The 17,765-nt window shown below is 50.1% G+C and overlaps 1 pseudogene; it reads left to right on the forward strand.

The window, feature by feature from the left end:
* Window positions 1-17,765, forward strand: part of LOC136115879 (dynein axonemal heavy chain 9-like) — a 301,218-nt pseudogene that overhangs the window by 63,713 nt on the left and 219,740 nt on the right.

Raw genomic sequence — 17,765 nt, forward strand, 5'->3', positions numbered from 1 at the left:
GGGGCGATGAGAAACAGGTGACCAAGAAACTGACAAACAGAGTATAACATCCCATTCACGTGAATACTTCATATAAAAGTGGGAGATCACGAGGATCTCGTCCATTTTGCTTATGGCCGAGATTAGGAGAGGACCTTGCTGGTCGTCCCTGCGAACTGAGGCCTCATGACAGACTGAATCCAGCTCCGGTTGGCTGCACAGTCCAGTCCAGGACTTCAGGTGCCAGCTCTGCAGTTGCTGGGGCTTTCAAGATTGGTTTTGTATATTTGTATTATTTTCTCTATTCTTATTAGTAGCATTAGTAAAACATCTTTAATTTTTCCAATTCTCTTCTATCTATCCTTCTTTCCCTCCCAATCACCTGTCCTGAGTGGGAATGGGGGAGAGAGAGGGGCTGAAGGTGGGGGAGAGGGGGCTAACAACACATCTGCCATGGTTGTATTGTCACCCCACAATCAAAACCCTTGACACATTCTTTATGAAGTACAACTCAATTACCCATCTTTCTTTACTGTACTTTGACTGTGAAGACTCATCCTCCATCCATCTTCCAGAGCTGAGTGATGTACATGAGGCGCAGGCTCAGAGACACCTATGAGCCAGGGCTGGTGTGCCCAGGGTGCGGGATGGAGGTGCGTTTGGCCTGCAGAGAGAAGCAGGATGTGGGACAACGTAGTGACAAAGTCCCTGAGACACCATCTCATCATTCTGCGTGGCTGAAAATAGGGTTGTTTATATGATTTGGACGAAAAATGAGAGTTGCTGCAGGTAGTGAATTGCGTTTGCCAGCTATGCCTTTCTTTCCTTTTAGAGGTGCCACAGTGAGCAGATGACTTGTAAAAATTGTTACCATTTTAGCAAAATGTGTGTTTGCGGGGAGATCCAGATGTTGCTCTCAGCATCCCGCTGTCATTGTTTCGTCTGTACAGACAGTTTGACTTGAATGGTTGGTAGCAGTGTATTGTTCCCTTCCTAGCGCCATCTAGAAACTCAGGTCACCGCACTCATTCCTGGCTCTCCCAGTTTGATGTCTCCTCAGAACATGGCAGTGGGGTGGTGCCACAGATGGGTACACTCACCTGCTCGTTTTGCCCCTCTCAGGCTTGCCTGGTGCCCACCACCGAGACGGTCCGTGTGCGGTACTTCATGGACAGGCTCCTGGAGCGCCGGCGCCCCGTGATGCTGGTGGGCAACGCCGGCACGGGGAAGTCTGTGCTGGTGGGGGACAAGCTCTGCTCACTGGATACAGACGCCTATGTGGTGAAGAAGGTCCCGTTTAACTACTACACCACCTCTGCCATGCTGCAAGGTAAGACAATGGCTGAGATGTGGGACTTCTGCCTGGCAGGTCACCAAATTCCTGGGGTGTCCGTCGGGGTTTGGAGCTGGGTGTGCACTGTGGGCACTGCACTGGCACCCACTGACTCTTAAATCCCACTGTGAAACTCACTGGTCCGCAGACTCCTGGTTTTATGGAAAATGGCATTTCCCAACATGAGGGATTGAATTCTGAACACCACGACTCTGGTTCAGGGCTGTGCAAAGCACACACTTCAATCTGCTGCTGTTCTCTACAGCACACAGCTCGTACTTGACTTGAGGTGTGTCTTTAATACGCTTGAATTTAAGCCCGTGCTGAATAGAATGGGTTGCTTGGCTGGGATCTAAGCTGTCCTCAGAGTGCAATGATGGGAATTGCATCCCAGTTGTCAGTGAGGACAGTGCTAATGGGGATGTGCAGGTGCTGCTGGTTCCTGGGCTGTCCCCCGCATCCTGATGCAGCCCCGTGTGCTCCCACGGAGCGGGTGCCACATCCCACCGCCCCAGGGGACACGGCTGCTGACCCTGGGAGGCTCTGACCTGGGGAAGCCCATGAGAATATCTTTGATGAGGATTTTGGCACATCAGTGAAAGATGAAGTTTGAGACCAGGATAAGGTCAGTTCTGCTGTGTAGTCTTTTCACAGATGAAGAGAAAGAGGGAATTGTTGAAAAGTGACTCATTTTGGAATGGTATTTTCACTTTCAGTTGACCTAAAGAGAGAGGATAATTTTCTACATGTATTTATTAATCAGGAATGAAACAACCTTGCTTGTTTTGAGTTGAACAACAGCTGTGGGTCACTGTAAACCAAAATAACTTCCTTTATGGAGTTTGGTCTGACCCAAGTGTCCTGAAATCCCTTTACTCCCTCTACAGGACCAGCACCAGTGAGACCAAGGTTTTAACCTTCACCATGTGGGTTTTTCCTGGCCAGGTGGCCCTGGGCGAACACGCTCACGGCCATGAGCATCACAGCCCCTGTCTGTGCTCTGCTGGGCTCCCGACACTGCAGATGTTTTAAGGAAGGTGTCAGAGTTTAAAGTTGCCCTGTGGGACTGATCCACTCGCAGAGGTGACAGCACAGGCTCAGCCCACGCTGTGTCACCTGGGGCTGTGTCGTGGAGTCACGGCAGCTTTCTGGGGCAGGTCTGAAGGGTTTTGGGTCTTGCTAGTGTGTGATGGCTGCAGTCTCCCTCCTCCCTCCCAGGTGCCCCTTTGCTTTTTTCCCTGTGTTGGGGTCTCTGCAAAATGCCCTTGAGCTGCTAAATGGGCTGAGCTGTCTGTCTGTCTGTCTGTCTGTCTCTCTGTCCAGCTGCCTGGGTGGGGGACAAAGATGCTGAGGGACCTAGAGATTCTTTCTTATGGGGAGAGACTGAGAGCTCTGGGGCTGTTGAGCTGGAGAAGAGAAGCTGAGAGGGATCTGATCAATGGGATCAATATCTCAGGGTGGCTGTCAGAGGATGGACCGGAGTCTGTTCAGTGGTGCCCAACGCCAGGGTGAGGGGCAGCGGGCACAGACTGAAACACAGGAGGCTCCATCTGAACATGAGCAGAAACTTGTTTGCTGGGAGGTGCCAGAGCCTGGCCCAGGCTGCCCAGAGCGGGTGTGGAGTCTCCTTCTCTGAGACATTGAAACCCGCCTGGACCCACCTGTGTGATCTGCTCTGTGACCCTGCGTGAGCAGGGCTTGGACTGGGAGATCTGCAGAGGTCCCTTCAGCCCAATCGTCTGGGATCCTGTGATTCTGTGAATGTGCAGCCGTTTGTCTCCAGCTGGATGGGCGAGTGTGTGCAGGTGTTATTTGTACAGGCAGACCTGGCACCGTGTCCCTGGTCATGAGCTGTGGGCTGAGTCAGTGATTTTCTTCCCCTGCACAGAGGAGCAAGTTGTCTTGTGTGTGGATGAAGATGTGGTGGTGAGATTTGCATTGAGAAGCATGATTTATACTGCTTGGCCTGGATCCCTGCTGCTCATTTTTTAGAGTTAATTTGTCCCTTTTTGTGTAGTTTGTCACTTGGCTGCTTTATTCTTTTCCCCAGCAGGCACATCTTTAAATTTGTAAAACATGGGCACAAAGTAATTTTGGATTTTTTCTTACTTAAAAAAGATCCTAACCTGAGTTCCAGTAGTTCCTTAGACAAGGTGCCTGTTGCTGCAGAGATGTATAAGATGCAGCCCTTAGGGGAAGCAGAGTTGTTGTTCAACCCATCCCTGCATCCTGTGGCTTCCAGAAGCGCCGTGTGCACAGGGGTTAAAAGGAGCCCAACACTCTCTCTGCCTGAACCTGGGGCCAGTTTGGGGATTTTCTGTAGTTTATTGTGACTAAATACCACATTCTGTGGCATTTGCCCTGGGCCTCGCTCTGCTTCGTGCCCTCTTGGGCCTCTGCCCCTCCATCAGATGTAGCCCTGACTTCTGTCATTCAGAGAAATTGCAATAAATCTTGTGGTTTTTTTTGTTTGGGTTCTTTTTTTCCCTCTCCCTTGCTCACCAACCAGAAGGTACGAGGTGTCCAGACTGTTTCTTTGAGGTGCTGGTTTGAGTGTGTGTCAGGATCTCACACAGACACACCGCCCCTTATTATTATTGTGAGATACGGCTTTGAATTAAAATACCACTTCCACGAACATGTCACTTGATCCCCAGTAATTGCATTTCAGTGTGATGAATCTCTTGCATACTTGTTTAACCTCAAAAAGGGCTGATTTTATATGTTAATTAGGGACTAATTAAATTTAAATTAAATGCTTATTTGAAACACTTAATTTAACTTGCTACCAGAAATTTCAAATATTGTGGTTTTATTGAACGGGGAGAGAGGCTCCGCTGAGGAAAGATTCATCATTTTTCGTAGCACAATCCATTCCTTTGTGCAGCAACTGTCTGTGACAAGAAATCAGCTGCATTTTGAGTGGTGAGCAAGGCGAGCTGTCTGCAGTGCACCCGAGCAGGAAAAACCCAGCGTTTTGAAAGGTCTGTGATCTGAAACAAACCAACGGAATAGAAATCTTCCTTAACAACTTTTGCACGTGATAATAAATGGCTTAAAAAAACTCCCAGTCCCGTTTACATTTGCCAGTCTTCCCTAATTACAAAGAATTGCTACTTACCGTGTGCTGCTTTATAGCACCTTATAGGTCTGTTGCCAACCCAAAACTGCTAATGAAACAAATTCTTCGAGTAAGCACAGGGCAGAAAACCCACCCGGAGTCTGGGCAGAGGAGCGTTGCTTCCGTTTGCTTTTCCACTTACTGAGACAGTAAAGGTTGCCTGGGCTGCAATCAGAGGAATCAATAACCTATAGAACATGATGTGCAGCGACGTGGGGTGATTTTTATTAAATATCAGCCCAGGATTATAAATATTCCCCACGTTTTATGAGCTAGAGCAACATATGACCCCAGCCTTCTGCTAAAACAAATTAAAGTCTTCCAAGGCTTTGAAATGCGAAACTGTTCTCTCCGTGCTTTCCTTTGCGTGTGCGTGACCCTACTTGAAACTAGGTGGTAATTTGACAGCTCGTGTTGGAATTAAGTCTTGTCACATTATCTGGAGGGTTGGGTAACGCTGGTGAGAAGATCAGGGAACTTATGATTATTTGATGCATTTAAATAAAAGTGTCATGTTGGTTGTTCTGAAGATGTCCAGGAATTTGGCCCTGAGATCGCCTATTTTTGTCTAACAGGGTAAAAGATGCATATATTCACAAAACCAGCAGCTTTGCTCGTGGGCTTCTGTGCCCACAGCATCCATCTCCCTTTCTCCATCGCAGCGCCCAGTGCCTGCTGCCCTGGCCACGCTGCAGTTGCCGCATCGCCGGGGCAGGCAGCAGGGGACGCTCACTGCTCTGGCACAGCCACCTCTGCAAGCAAGATTTCGTTTAAAAAATTATGCAGAAGAGATTCAAAAGGCTTTATCTTGCATGAAAAGCTCTTGTTTGCTCTGAGGTAGACATGTTTTGTAGCAGACGAAGTTTGTTGTATTTTTGTTTGGAAGGAAGAGTTGAGAGCTTTCTGATTTAAGTCAAACCAAAGTGCTGACCAAGGGTCCCTGCAGGGCTCCCAGCTGCACTGTAGAATCATAGAATCAGTTTGGTTGGAAGAGACCTTCAGGATCATCGAGTCCAACCGTAACCCAGCTCTAGCACTCTAGTCCCTGAGAACCTCATCTCCACGTCTGTCCAACCCTCCAGGGCTGGTGACTCCAGCACTGCCCTGGGCAGCCTGTTCCAATGCCCCACAGCCCTTTGGGGAAGAAATTGTTCCCCAGATCCAGCCTCAGCCTCCCCTGGTGCAAATTGAGACCATTTCCTCTGCTCCTGGCGCTTGTTCCTGGGGAGCAGAGCCCGACCCCCCTGGCTCCAAGCTCCTTTCAGGCAGTTCAGAGATCAGAAGGTCTCCCCTCAGCTCCTGTTCTCCAGCTGAACCCCCAGGCCCCTCAGCTGCTCCTCATACAGCTGCAGCTGGGGGACATCTCAGCTCCTTGAGGGGCCGCTGTAGCTACACACAGCACAGCATTGAGCTGGGCTGAGAAATCATTTTTATTTTGCAGCAGTTGCTCTCCCAGTAGATGAGCTTTGCACCTCTGCCTCCCTACAGGTATGCTTGAGAAACCTCTGGAGAAAAAGGCTGGTAGGAATTATGGCCCTCCAGGTACCAAGAAGCTCGTGTACTTCATTGATGATCTCAACATGCCCGAGGTGGACGCTTACGGGACAGTGCAGCCCCATACGCTGATCCGGCAGCACCTGGACTACGGCCACTGGTAGGAGCCTGCTTGGGCTTGGTTGTCGGAGACCTTTTTGTTCAGCTCCAGTGCTGGGGAGTGGGTTTGAGAGAATCTCAAAGCGTGGGTCCCTCTTCCCATTGCATACTGCTGGGCTAGAGCTGGTTGGGAGGCTCTGGGTGAACTGAGAGTTGAGCACCCTCAGGGCTTCCCCTGTCCCCAGCAAACAAATTCACTTAGAATCACAAAACGTCCTGAGCTGGAAGGGACCCGCAAGGATCATCGAGTCCAGCTCCTGTCCCTGCACAGGACAACCCCACAGTTCACACCGTGTGTCCGAGGACGTTGTCCATCGCTTCTTTAATACCGCTTGATTGCTTACTCATAGCTGGGTTGAGAGGAGCTTTGCTCTGCTCTTGCTGTGGCTTGTGACTGTGGTCCCAGTGCAAAGCCTGCGAGGGGAGCGCGATGCTCGGCCTTGCTGCCCCGCGACGCTGAGAGCAGAGGCGGCTGTGGATTTGGCCTCAGCTGGGGTGAACCCCCCTGCTGTGAGCACCTAACATTGTCTTCTGTCAGGCAGCAGCAAACAACCATTATCTAGGCAGAGGTGATTTGAAGGAAAAGCAGTGACTGTTTTGGAAGGAGATTGGTGTGTTTTACACTTTAGCCAGCAGCTCTGTGTGGGACATGAATATTTGCATCTCTCCACAGGGAATACAGGGCAGGGACGCATTGCAATTTCCACTCTCCTCAGCTGTGTGCATGCCTGAGCTCTGCCAAAAGCTTCCGAGGAACAGAGACAGTGGAGCGGAGGCAGAAATCTTGGGCTGTGGGTGTCAGGGAAGTCAGGCAGATAGAGGGTGAGGGAGCTGCGAGGGAGCGTTGGAGGCACAAGGGGCTGCAGCGAGGAGTAGGGGGATGCAGTGAGGCGCAGAGGGATGCAACGAGGTGTGGGGGATGGAGTGAGGCATGGGGGATGCAGCGAGGTGCGGTGGGATGCAGCAACGTACAGGGGATGCAGCGAGGTGCGGGCGGATGCAGCAACGTACAGGGGATGCAGCGAGGTGCGGGGGGATGCAGCAACGTACAGGGGATGCAGCGAGGTGCGGGGGGATGCAGCAACGTACAGGGGATGCAGCAACGTACAGGGGATGCAGCGAGGTGCGGGGGGATGCAGCAACGTACAGGGGATGCAGCGAGGTGCGGGGGGATGCAGCAACGTACAGGGGATGCAGCGAGGTGCGGTGGGATGCAGCAACGTACAGGGGATGCAGCGAGGTGCGGGCGGATGCAGCAACGTACAGGGGATGCAGCGAGGTGCGGGCGGATGCAGCAACGTACAGGGGATGCAGCGAGGTGCGGGCGGATGCAGCAACGTACAGGGGATGCAGCGAGGTGCGGGCGGATGCAGCAACGTACAGGGGATGCAGCGAGGTGCGGGCGGATGCAGCAACGTACAGGGGATGCAGCGAGGTGCGGGCGGATGCAGCAACGTACAGGGGATGCAGCGAGGTGCGGGCGGATGCAGCAACGTACAGGGGATGCAGCAACGTACAGGGGATGCAGCGAGGTGCGGGGGGATGCAGCAACGTACAGGGGATGCAGCGAGGTGCGGGGGGATGCAGCAACGTACAGGGGATGCAGCGAGGTGCGGGCGGATGCAGCAACGTACAGGGGATGCAGCGAGGTGCGGGCGGATGCAGCAACGTACAGGGGATGCAGCGAGGTGCGGGCGGATGCAGCAACGTACAGGGGATGCAGCGAGGTGCGGGCGGATGCAGCAACGTACAGGGGATGCAGCGAGGTGCGGGCGGATGCAGCAACGTACAGGGGATGCAGCGAGGTGCGGGCGGATGCAGCAACGTACAGGGGATGCAGCGAGGTGCGGGCGGATGCAGCAACGTACAGGGGATGCAGCGAGGTGCGGGCGGATGCAGCAACGTACAGGGGATGCAGCGAGGTGCGGGCGGATGCAGCAACGTACAGGGGATGCAGCGAGGTGCGGGCGGATGCAGCAACGTACAGGGGATGCAGCGAGGTGCGGGCGGATGCAGCAACGTACAGGGGATGCAGCGAGGTGCGGGCGGATGCAGCAACGTACAGGGGATGCAGCAACGTACAGGGGATGCAGCGAGGTGCGGGCGGATGCAGCAACGTACAGGGGATGCAGCGAGGTGCGGGCGGATGCAGCATGCCATGGGTCCCCTCCCAGACACATCGAGGCCTTCTGCCCATGTGCTCAGCAGTGCCCACTGGGCACTGTATTGCATGCAGGAAGTTATCATCTCACCAATATAATAGGCTCAGGTAGGATCTCTCAGCAAAGCATATTTTATTAACGATTTTGCAAGGTCGGGTGTTCCACCTAAAGGTAGGCACACAAAACAGGGCAAAAAGCCACTGCTTATATCCACCCCTAATCCCAACTGCAAATTCCCTCCCCAGTTCCCCGTTGGTTGGGTACGGCAGGGTTTACAGACTACCTGACACTTCCTAGCTGCCCAGGCTCAGTTTACCTGTCTCACGACTCCATTCTAATAACCCTTCCCATTATTTCTTTATTTTCATTGAAGGTGTGTTTTCTTGACTGTCTGAATTTTAACCACTGGAATGGTTTTCAATTCCTCCACACCCGCTCTGGGCAGCCTGGGCCAGGCTCTGGCACCTCCCAGCAAACAAGTTTCTGCTCATGTTCAGATGGAGCCTCCTGTGTTTCAGTCTGTGCCCGTTGCCCCTCACCCTGGTGCTGGGCACCACTGAACAGAGTCTGGTCCATCCTCTGACAGCCACCCTGAGATATTGATCCCATTGATCAGATCCCTCTCAGCTTCTCTTCTCCAGCTCAACAGCCCCAGCTCTCTCAGTTTCTTGTCACAAGAAAGGTGCTCCAGATCCCTTAGCATCTTTGTAGCCACCGCTGGACTCTCTCCAGTAATTCCTTGTCCTTCTTAAACCAGGGAGCCCAGGACTCCCTGTCCTCCCCCGGCAGCAGCAGCCTGCTGACCCTTGTCATGTCCCACCTGGCGCTATGGTTGGGGGAAGTGTGACTGAGATTTGTCAGTCCCCTGGGTTGGAAAAAAGTACATACAATCCTGAAGGTCCACAAACAAAAGACCTTTATTTTTTGTAGCTTGGTCCAATTGGCAAATGACTCAGTGGCAGAAGGATTTATGTTACTTAAGCTCAATCGATAAACAGTTTAGCAGCGAAAAGATTCACATGAAAGAGTTTTGTGGCACAAGTGGGGCTCTAAACCTTATGTTACTGTATTACTCACAAAAAGGAAGGCAAAGAAATAGGAATATAGGAAGGAAAGAGAGAGGAAGAAAAGAAGGGGAAAGGAAGGGGGAAGGAAATGGGAAGGGAAGGAAAAGGAAAGGGAAAGGAAAGGTCTCACCACCCTTAGGGCTCCGTGGTGTGTTTGAGGGGTTTGTAGTCTCAGGTCCAGTTCCTATGCAGGAATGCTTGGGTCTGTAGTCAGGGTTCAGCACCCTGTGGTGTGTGGTTCGGTTCCCGTGGTCAGCCCGGTGGGTGGAAGGGTCCCCAGGGTGGCACCCTGCCCGTGCTGGCACAGGTTTTATAGGGTTTATAGCCCTCGGGATCACCTGGGCTTTTGTGCAGGCATCACTGGGGGTGATTGTGGAAGATGGGGGAGGCCCGAAGGGTCTCTCAGCCTGGGCCTTGACACCGTGTCGGGCCTGTCAGCGCACAGGCTGCGTGTCCTTCAACACAGCACTGCCTGTGTCACCCAGCCTTTGTCTGTGGCTGTCACCTCGGCCTTGACATGTAAATCACCATTCACCTGCTCACGATGGCCCGTCTCCCATGACTGGGTGTTGCAGGGCTGGGTTTGCCACAGTGTTTGAGAGTCACCCTTGTAGTCTCTCACACCCTGTCCCGGGTTGGGATCAAACCAGAGACACTCCTGCTGTTTTCTGCCATTTCCATGCAAGTGAAGAGTATGGCCCAGGGGCTTTGCTCAGTGCTTATTACTGATAGAAATATTAGCTACAGGTTGTTGAAGCTGAAGGATTTCCACCAGGAGCAGGACTCGCGTGTGCCAGGCCGTGTACAGATAGGCCGGCAACCTGGGCCTGGGCCTCATCTTGGCAAGACGCAGAATTTGACCCCCTGAAGACAAGCGGCCTCTGGCAGCCCAGGGACACGTACTGAGAGAGGCAGTGGCCGTGGTCACTGTGCTGCTGCTTGTGTTTTGCCCGAAGGTACGACCGGACCAAGCTGTCGCTGAAGGAGATCACGAACGTGCAGTATGTGTCGTGCGTGAACCCGACGGCGGGGAGCTTCACCATCAACCCTCGGCTGCAGGTAAAGCCCTGCACAACGGCAGGTGCATCGCTGGGTTTAGTTTGGGGTGGATCATTTAAACGTGAGGTTAGAGGACAACCACTGGCAGATCCTGCTGTTGTTTTATCAGTACAAATGGCACGAATCTGTCGAGTGACTGTGATTCCTAATAGTGAAGCACCGAACTGGGTCCCTTATTCCCTTGTTTGTTTTTCCTCGCATTCTGCAGCTCCGTCAGAGGAGGAAGTCAAAAGTTGCCAGCCAGCTTAACACCTACTTTCAGGACAACCTTCTGGTCCATACAGGCAGATTTTGCCTTCATTTAGCTCGTATTTAGCTCTGAAGCATGGTGCATTAACGCCGCCTGCTTTCCAGAATTGTCTGATGCAGCTGTCAGTAAAAAGAGGTGTGGGGGAGAAACCCAAACGAAGAAAACAGACAAAACTAAAAAAAAACCCAAGCCACACCAAAACACAACAACAACAAAAACCCCAACAAACCCCAAACCAAGCAACCAAACAAAACCAACAAAACAAAGAACACCAAAACCAACCAACCAACCAAATCCCCCCAAAAACCTAACCGAACAAAAAAACCCCAAGCCAAACAAAAAGCAGTTCAAGCGCTGCTGATAACAGAAGATTTGGGAAGAGATCTTAAACATTAGACTTTGATTTTTGGGAGCTGCCAACCGATGGAGGGACTGGGTAGCAGTGAGCAAAATTCATTTCATCATGGAGAAACCTAATGACCAGAGTCAGCTTGGACCCTGGCTCCTCTTCAGCAAGGTGTGGAGTTAAAATGAAGTGTCCCATGGGCAACTTTGCAAGTTCCAAATTAGTAAAGAGGTCCTCTGGGAGATGGCACCTTCCAGGGGCTGCTCTTAATAGAGACAGTGACTGGGCTTTGTCAGAGGTCGGTGGGACCTTCAGAGCCCTTTGGCTCTTCAATGGACTGCACTTCCAGTGTAGCATTGGTGAGATGCAGTTGAAAATCCCTGGTTTAGTGAGCAGAGTGATGTCACTTCCCACCTGAGCTCTGCTGGCAAACTGGGAGAGGGAAATAACCTTGTTCAGGTGGACTGCAAATCAGAGAATCATAGAACAACCCAGGTTGGAAGGGACCTCAAAAGATCATCTGGTCCAGCATTTCATGGGAAAGGGAGCCTAGATGAGATTATCACAGCAAATCCCCAAGGGCATTTTGCTTGAAAGGTGTTTTTCTACCTCTCTGACCTTTCCATGCCTTCCTTTCTCTCCCTCAGCGTCACTTCTGTGTCTTCGCGCTGTCCATCCCTGGGCAGGATGCCTTGTCCAGGATCTATAGCACCATTTTAACGCAGCACCTGACAAGTGGAAATTTCTCGGGGGCTGTGCAAAAATCAGCTCAGCAGCTGATTGCCCTTGCCCTGGGACTGCACCAGAAAGTAGCCGCTACATTCCTTCCAACAGCCATCAAGTTCCACTACATTTTCAACTTGAGAGACTTCTCCAATATCTTCCAAGTAAGTGCAGTTGCTGTCCTGTGGGACTTGAAGCTTGTCCCGATGCTACAAGAGGCTGCGGAGCTGTGTTCCTCTAGCTCTGGTGGGCAGAATGCAGTCTCCTACCTAAAAATGACACAGCACATGTGTGCCCTGAGTAAAGTGGGTGACCTTAGGCCGTTCCTTAATTCCTTGTTAGTTTTGGATGGATTCCAGAACCATTGCCCATGGCTTTGAGAAGCTTAGTTACTTTCCAGCCTCTTGTGGTCAGCGGGGAGGGATGAGTAGTTCCAGATGGATGTGCAGGTTTGGGGTGGGTTGAAACGCCCTCTGGCTGTAGAAGGGACCAGCTGAAGGGAGCTTTGGGCTTCCGACTTCAGCACTTAAATGACTGATGGTGAGTGCGATGGAGCTGCGCTCATCTTTGGGAGCCTCAGTTCCACACGTGTAAATGTGGGGATTAATGGCACTGTTCCACCACACAGGCAAATTATTTTATTGTACTGAAGCAGGTGGTGGATAGTTAGTGGGTTACTGGCCCTGAAGTTAGATCCAGCTTAGCTTGTTGGCCTGTACTGGCATGTCCTCTTAGCTTCTTGATGGTCAGATGCTCAGTATGTGCATGAAGGGTGGCATTTAAAAAGGTGATAATTGAATCAAACCCAGCTTTGACTTAATTGCTAAAACTGAATTTCCACCAGAGCCAGTTCTGTACCAAGGGGAAGTTGTTCAGATTTAGAAATATTTTCTTCCAACAACGGAGAGACTTTTTTTTCCCCTGAAATCTCATACTTTGAAGCAGTAGATATTACTGCTCAAAGAGCCTTTCAGAGTTTAAGGCTGATTAGTAAAATTTGAGAAGGTTCTCAGCAGCCAAATCGAGAGGTTTGGAACACCATAAACTCTTGTAGAACCCCGGTTTGTAACTTGTTGCTGTCCTTCTTAACACCTGTTCTCCTAAGTACGTACTGAAAGTTTGGTGCCTTGTGGTCTGGTCCATCACACAAGAACTGAAGTAATGACGTAGTGGGAAATGCAAAAACAGGGCCTTGAAAAAGTTAATAACTCTTTTGTGCCAAGAAAGAATCAGACCTGTCACTTATGCTCAGCTAAACATCAGCAGCTTTTGATGTTAGATGTGGGTCGTGTTAACTCCTGACTTCTAGTTAATCTGTGCTTTGAAAGGCAGAGAGAGAAAAGCAGCATTTCCATGGGAAGCTTTAATTTTAACTGTAACCTGCTTGAAAGGTGCTCAGGTTGTGGGATATTAGGAAATGTCCTGCCAGGTCTGGATGCTGGGGCAGGAGCAGCGACTGAGCTCAGGTGTTGTTTTGTTTATCGCGTGGCTTCAGGAGTGGGGGAGTCTGGCTCCTGGGCTTCATAATGTTTATTTAAATAGTGGTCCAATTTTTCTTGAAATCCTTCCTTACCTTTTGGATTCATTCTTGATTATTCCTTCACATTAAATATTCTTGAGTTTTTGAGATCTCCTGATATCCTGTTTGTCCCTACGGGAACACAATTTTCTTCCTGAAATTGAGTGTGAAAGAAGCTCTGGACTCCGGGAATGCATTTCCATGTGTTACTTTCATTCAATCTTCATAAACTCATAATTTAGCTCACACTCTCTTGTCCAAACCCTTCTTGTGCAGTGCTAGCTTCAAAGTCAGGTCAGGCTGATCAGCCAAGTTTTGAATGTTTCCATGACTGGAGTTCCCATAACCTCTCCGACCCTTGTCACACCACTAAACCCACTCCACGGTGAAGCTGATATATTTTTATTTCAGTTGGAATTTCCCTTCCTGCAGTTTGTTACCTCTTGTCCTTTTGCTATACACCTCCAAAAAAAATTGGCTCAGTCTTCTCTATAACTCCCTATTAGGTAGTTGTAGACAGAGTGTCGAGGGTTAGGATTGCGGGGTGACAATCAAACCCTGGCAGATGTATTGTTAACCTCTTCTCCCCCCCACTTCCCCCTTTTGCCCCTCCCTCTCCCCCCTTCCCACTCAGGACAGGTGATCGGGAGGGAAAGAAGGACAGAGAGAAGGGAGTTGGAAAAGTTAAAGATGTTTTACTAATGCTACTAATAAGAATAGAGAAAATAATACAAAATATACAAAACCAATCTTGTAAGTCTCAGCAACTGCAGGGCAGGCACCCAAAGTCCTGGATTAGACTCTGTAGCCAACCGGAGCTGGATTCAGTCTCTCACTGGCCTCCGTTCGCAGGGACGACCAGGAAGGTCCTCTCCTGATGTCGGCCACGAGGAAAAAAAGGGAAAAGGGGCGAGATCCTCGTGATCTCCCACTTTTATATGAAGTATTCACGTGAATGGAATGTTATTCACCGTTGGTCAGTCTCTCGATCACCAGTTTCTCGTTGCCCCTCTCGCGAGATGTCCATCCGTGCTTATCAATAAGTTTGCATTCCCTTGCTGGGTTTAACCAAAACATGTGTCGGGTTCTCCAGGAAAATGCAGCTGACATGAAGGCTTTGGCTGACAGGCAAATTCACTAAAAGAGAAACTTGTTTTTAACAAAACCAGGACATTCCACCCCTTATCATATGACATTCACTGAATACTTAAACCTTATCAATACAATCTATCAATACAATCTAATTAATCACTACTACTATATATATATATATATATATGTATGTACATATATACACAGGAGTAATTAATCAGTGGACCATCCTTTGAAAAGTTCATTAAGTTCATTTTGTCACAACAGTCTCCCAGGGCAGGAAAAATGGTCCAAGTGCATCTCATGACCCCTGTTGGTGGGTTAAGGACACCAACTTCCAAGAAGGTGTCGGGCGCCACTCGAAGAAGCCAGCGCTGGTTTCATCACCATTGTCTTGATCTGAAAGACACTTATTAAACATTGTTAGTGCGGCAATTCACATCGTACAGTTCAGCATTGCATATTTTCACCTGAAATCAAATCACCTTGAGGTACACACCGAACTTCTCCATCCTTAAGCATCACCCACCAGGTGCTGCCAGGTCCCTGGGCAAAAACAATCCCACGAATAGGTTTGCCTTTGCCTGAGGCAGGAGGAACCCAGACTGCCTTTCCTAAGATATTTTTCATGTGTACTACAGGGACTTTATCTCCTTCTACAGTCCGTGGAAGTGTAATATAATCAATTTGCCAAGCTTCTCCATACTTATACTTTAACCATCGCCCCCCATACCATACAGGTTTTAACCGTTTTGCTTGTTTGATTTCGGCGCAAGTTTCACATTCATGAATAACCTGTGAAACAGTGTCCATAGTTAAATGCACCCCTCGATCACGAGCCCATTTGTATGTTGCATCTCTACCTTGATGCCCTGAAGCACCATGGGCCCACCGAGCTAGGAAAAGTTCACCTTTATGTTGCCAGTCCAAGTCCACCTCAGCTACTTTAATCTTAGCAGCTTGATCTGCTTGTTGGTTGTTTCGATGTTCCTCGGTGGCTCGACTTTTAGGCACATGAGCATCTACATGACCAACTTCCCCAGGCAGGCTCTCCAGCCGAGCAGCAATGTCTTCCCACAGCGTGGTTCCCAATGGTTTCACCTCTGCGCTGCCAGTTACTTTTCTTCCATTGCCGTAGCCACCCCCACAAGGCATTTGCTCCCATCCATGAGTCAGTATAGAGACAAAGCATTGGCCACTTCTCTCGTTCGGCAATGTCCAAAGCCAGCTGGATGGCTTTCAGTGCTGCAAACTGACTGGATTCACCTTGTCCTTCAGTGGCTTCTGTAACTTGTCGTGTGGGACTCCACACAGCAGCTTTCACCTTCGATGTTTTCCTACAGACGACAGGATCCACCTGTGAACAGTGCACACTGCTTATCAGTCTCTGAAAGCGGATTATATGGTGGTGCTTCTTCAGCACGTTTTACTTCCTCCTCATCTGGAGACATCCCGAAGTCTTTGCTTTCTGGCCAGTCTGTAATCACTTCCAAGATCCCTGGACGGTTGGGACTCCCAATTCGAGCTCATTGCGTGATCAGTGCAATCCATTTACTCCATGTAACTTCGGTGCCATGATGTGGAGAGGGAACCGTCCCTTTGCACACCCAGCTCAGCACCGGCAGTCGAGGTGCAGGAGGAGCTGTGCTTCAGTGCCCATCACTTCTGAAGCAGCTCGAACTCCTTCATATGCTGCCAGTCTCTCCTTTTCAGTTGCAGTACAGTTGGCCTCAGATCCTTTGTATCCTCGACTCCAAAAACCTAAGGGTCGACCTCGGGTTTCTCCTGGTGCTTTGTGCCAGAGGCTCCAGGTAAGTCCATTATCTCCGGCTGCGGTGTAGAGCACATTTTTAACATCTGGTCCAGTTCGGACTGGTCCCAGGGCCACCGCATGAGTTATCTCACGCTTAATTTGTTCAAAGGCTTGGCGTTCAGGGCCCCACTCAAATTGGTTCTTTTTACGAGTCACTCGATAGAGAGGCTCACAATGTGGCTGTAGTCAGGAATATGCATTCTCCAAAAACCTACAACGCCCAAGAAAGTCTGTGTCTCCTTCTTATTAGTAGGTGGAGACATTGCTGCAATTTTGTTGATCACATCCATTGGGATCTGACGACGGCCATCTTGCCATTTTATTCCTAAAAACTGGATCTCTCGTGCAGGTCCCTTGACCTTACTTCGTTTTATGGCAAAACCAGCATCCAAAAGAATATGAATTATTCTCTCACCTTTTTTGAAGACTTCTTTCGCTGTGTCGCCCCATACGATGATGTCATCAATATATTGCAAGTGTTCTGGAGCTTCACCTTGCTCCAGCGTGGTCTGGATCAGCCCATGGCAGATGGTAGGACTGTGTTTCCACCCCTGGGACAAGCGATTCCATGTATACTGGATGCCCCTCCAGGTGAAAGCAAACTGCGGCCTGCACTCTGCTGCTACAGGAATAGAGAAAAATGCATGAGCAATGTCAATTGTAGCATCGCACTTCACTGCCTTTGACTCCAGTTCAAATTGCAGTTCTAGCATGTCAGGCACAGCAGCACTCAGTGTGCTGTAACTTCATTCAGGCCACGATAGCCTACAGTTGGTCTCCACTCGTCACCAGACTAACGCACTGGCCAGATTGGGCTGTTAAAAGGTGAGCGGGTCTTACTGATCACACCCTGGCTTTCCAATTGACGGATTGGCTTCTGGATAGGAATCACAGAGTCTCGATTGGTGCGATATTGCCAGCGATGCACCGTCGTGGTAGCAATTGGCACCTGCTGATCGTCAACCATCAGCAGTCCTACAACAGAGGGGTCATCTGAAAGACCCGGTAAATGAGACAGTTGTTCAATTTTCTCAGTGTCCACAGCTGCTATACCAAATGCCCACCTATACCCTTTTGGGTCCTTAAAATACCCTCTCCTGAGGTGGTCTATGCCAAGGATGCACGGAGCATCTGGACCAGTCACAATGGGATGCTTTTGCCATTTCTTTCCAGTTAGGCTCATGTCAGCCTCCACAACAGTCAGTTCCTGGGATCCCCCAGTCACTCCAACAATATTGATGGATTGCGTTCCTTTATAATTAGAAGGAATTATTGTGCACTGAGCACCAGTGTCCACTAAAGCTTTGTACTCGTGGGGTTGTGTTGTACCAGGCCATTGTATTTGTACAGTCCAATAGACTCTGTTATCCCTTTCCTCCACCTGGTTGGAGGCAGGGCACCTCTAATTCCTGTTTTGCACAGTCTCTGGGTGTGAATTAGAGGTTCCTTCAAGAGCATCACAATCTCTTCTGCTCCTTTTGTAAACTGGAGCAGCCACCTTCCTAGGAGTTTTTCCTTTTATCTCACGTACTCGTTCCTGAAGTTCTGAGGTCGGCCTTCCATGCCACTTGTTCATGTTTTCTCCCTGCTCATGTAGGAAGAACCACAGTGAACCTCTTTTTGTGGGCTGCCTCTGCCCTCTCTCGAG

This window comes from Patagioenas fasciata, chromosome 36, assembly GCF_037038585.1.
Source record: "Patagioenas fasciata isolate bPatFas1 chromosome 36, bPatFas1.hap1, whole genome shotgun sequence".
NCBI classification, from domain to species: Eukaryota; Metazoa; Chordata; class Aves; order Columbiformes; family Columbidae; genus Patagioenas; species Patagioenas fasciata.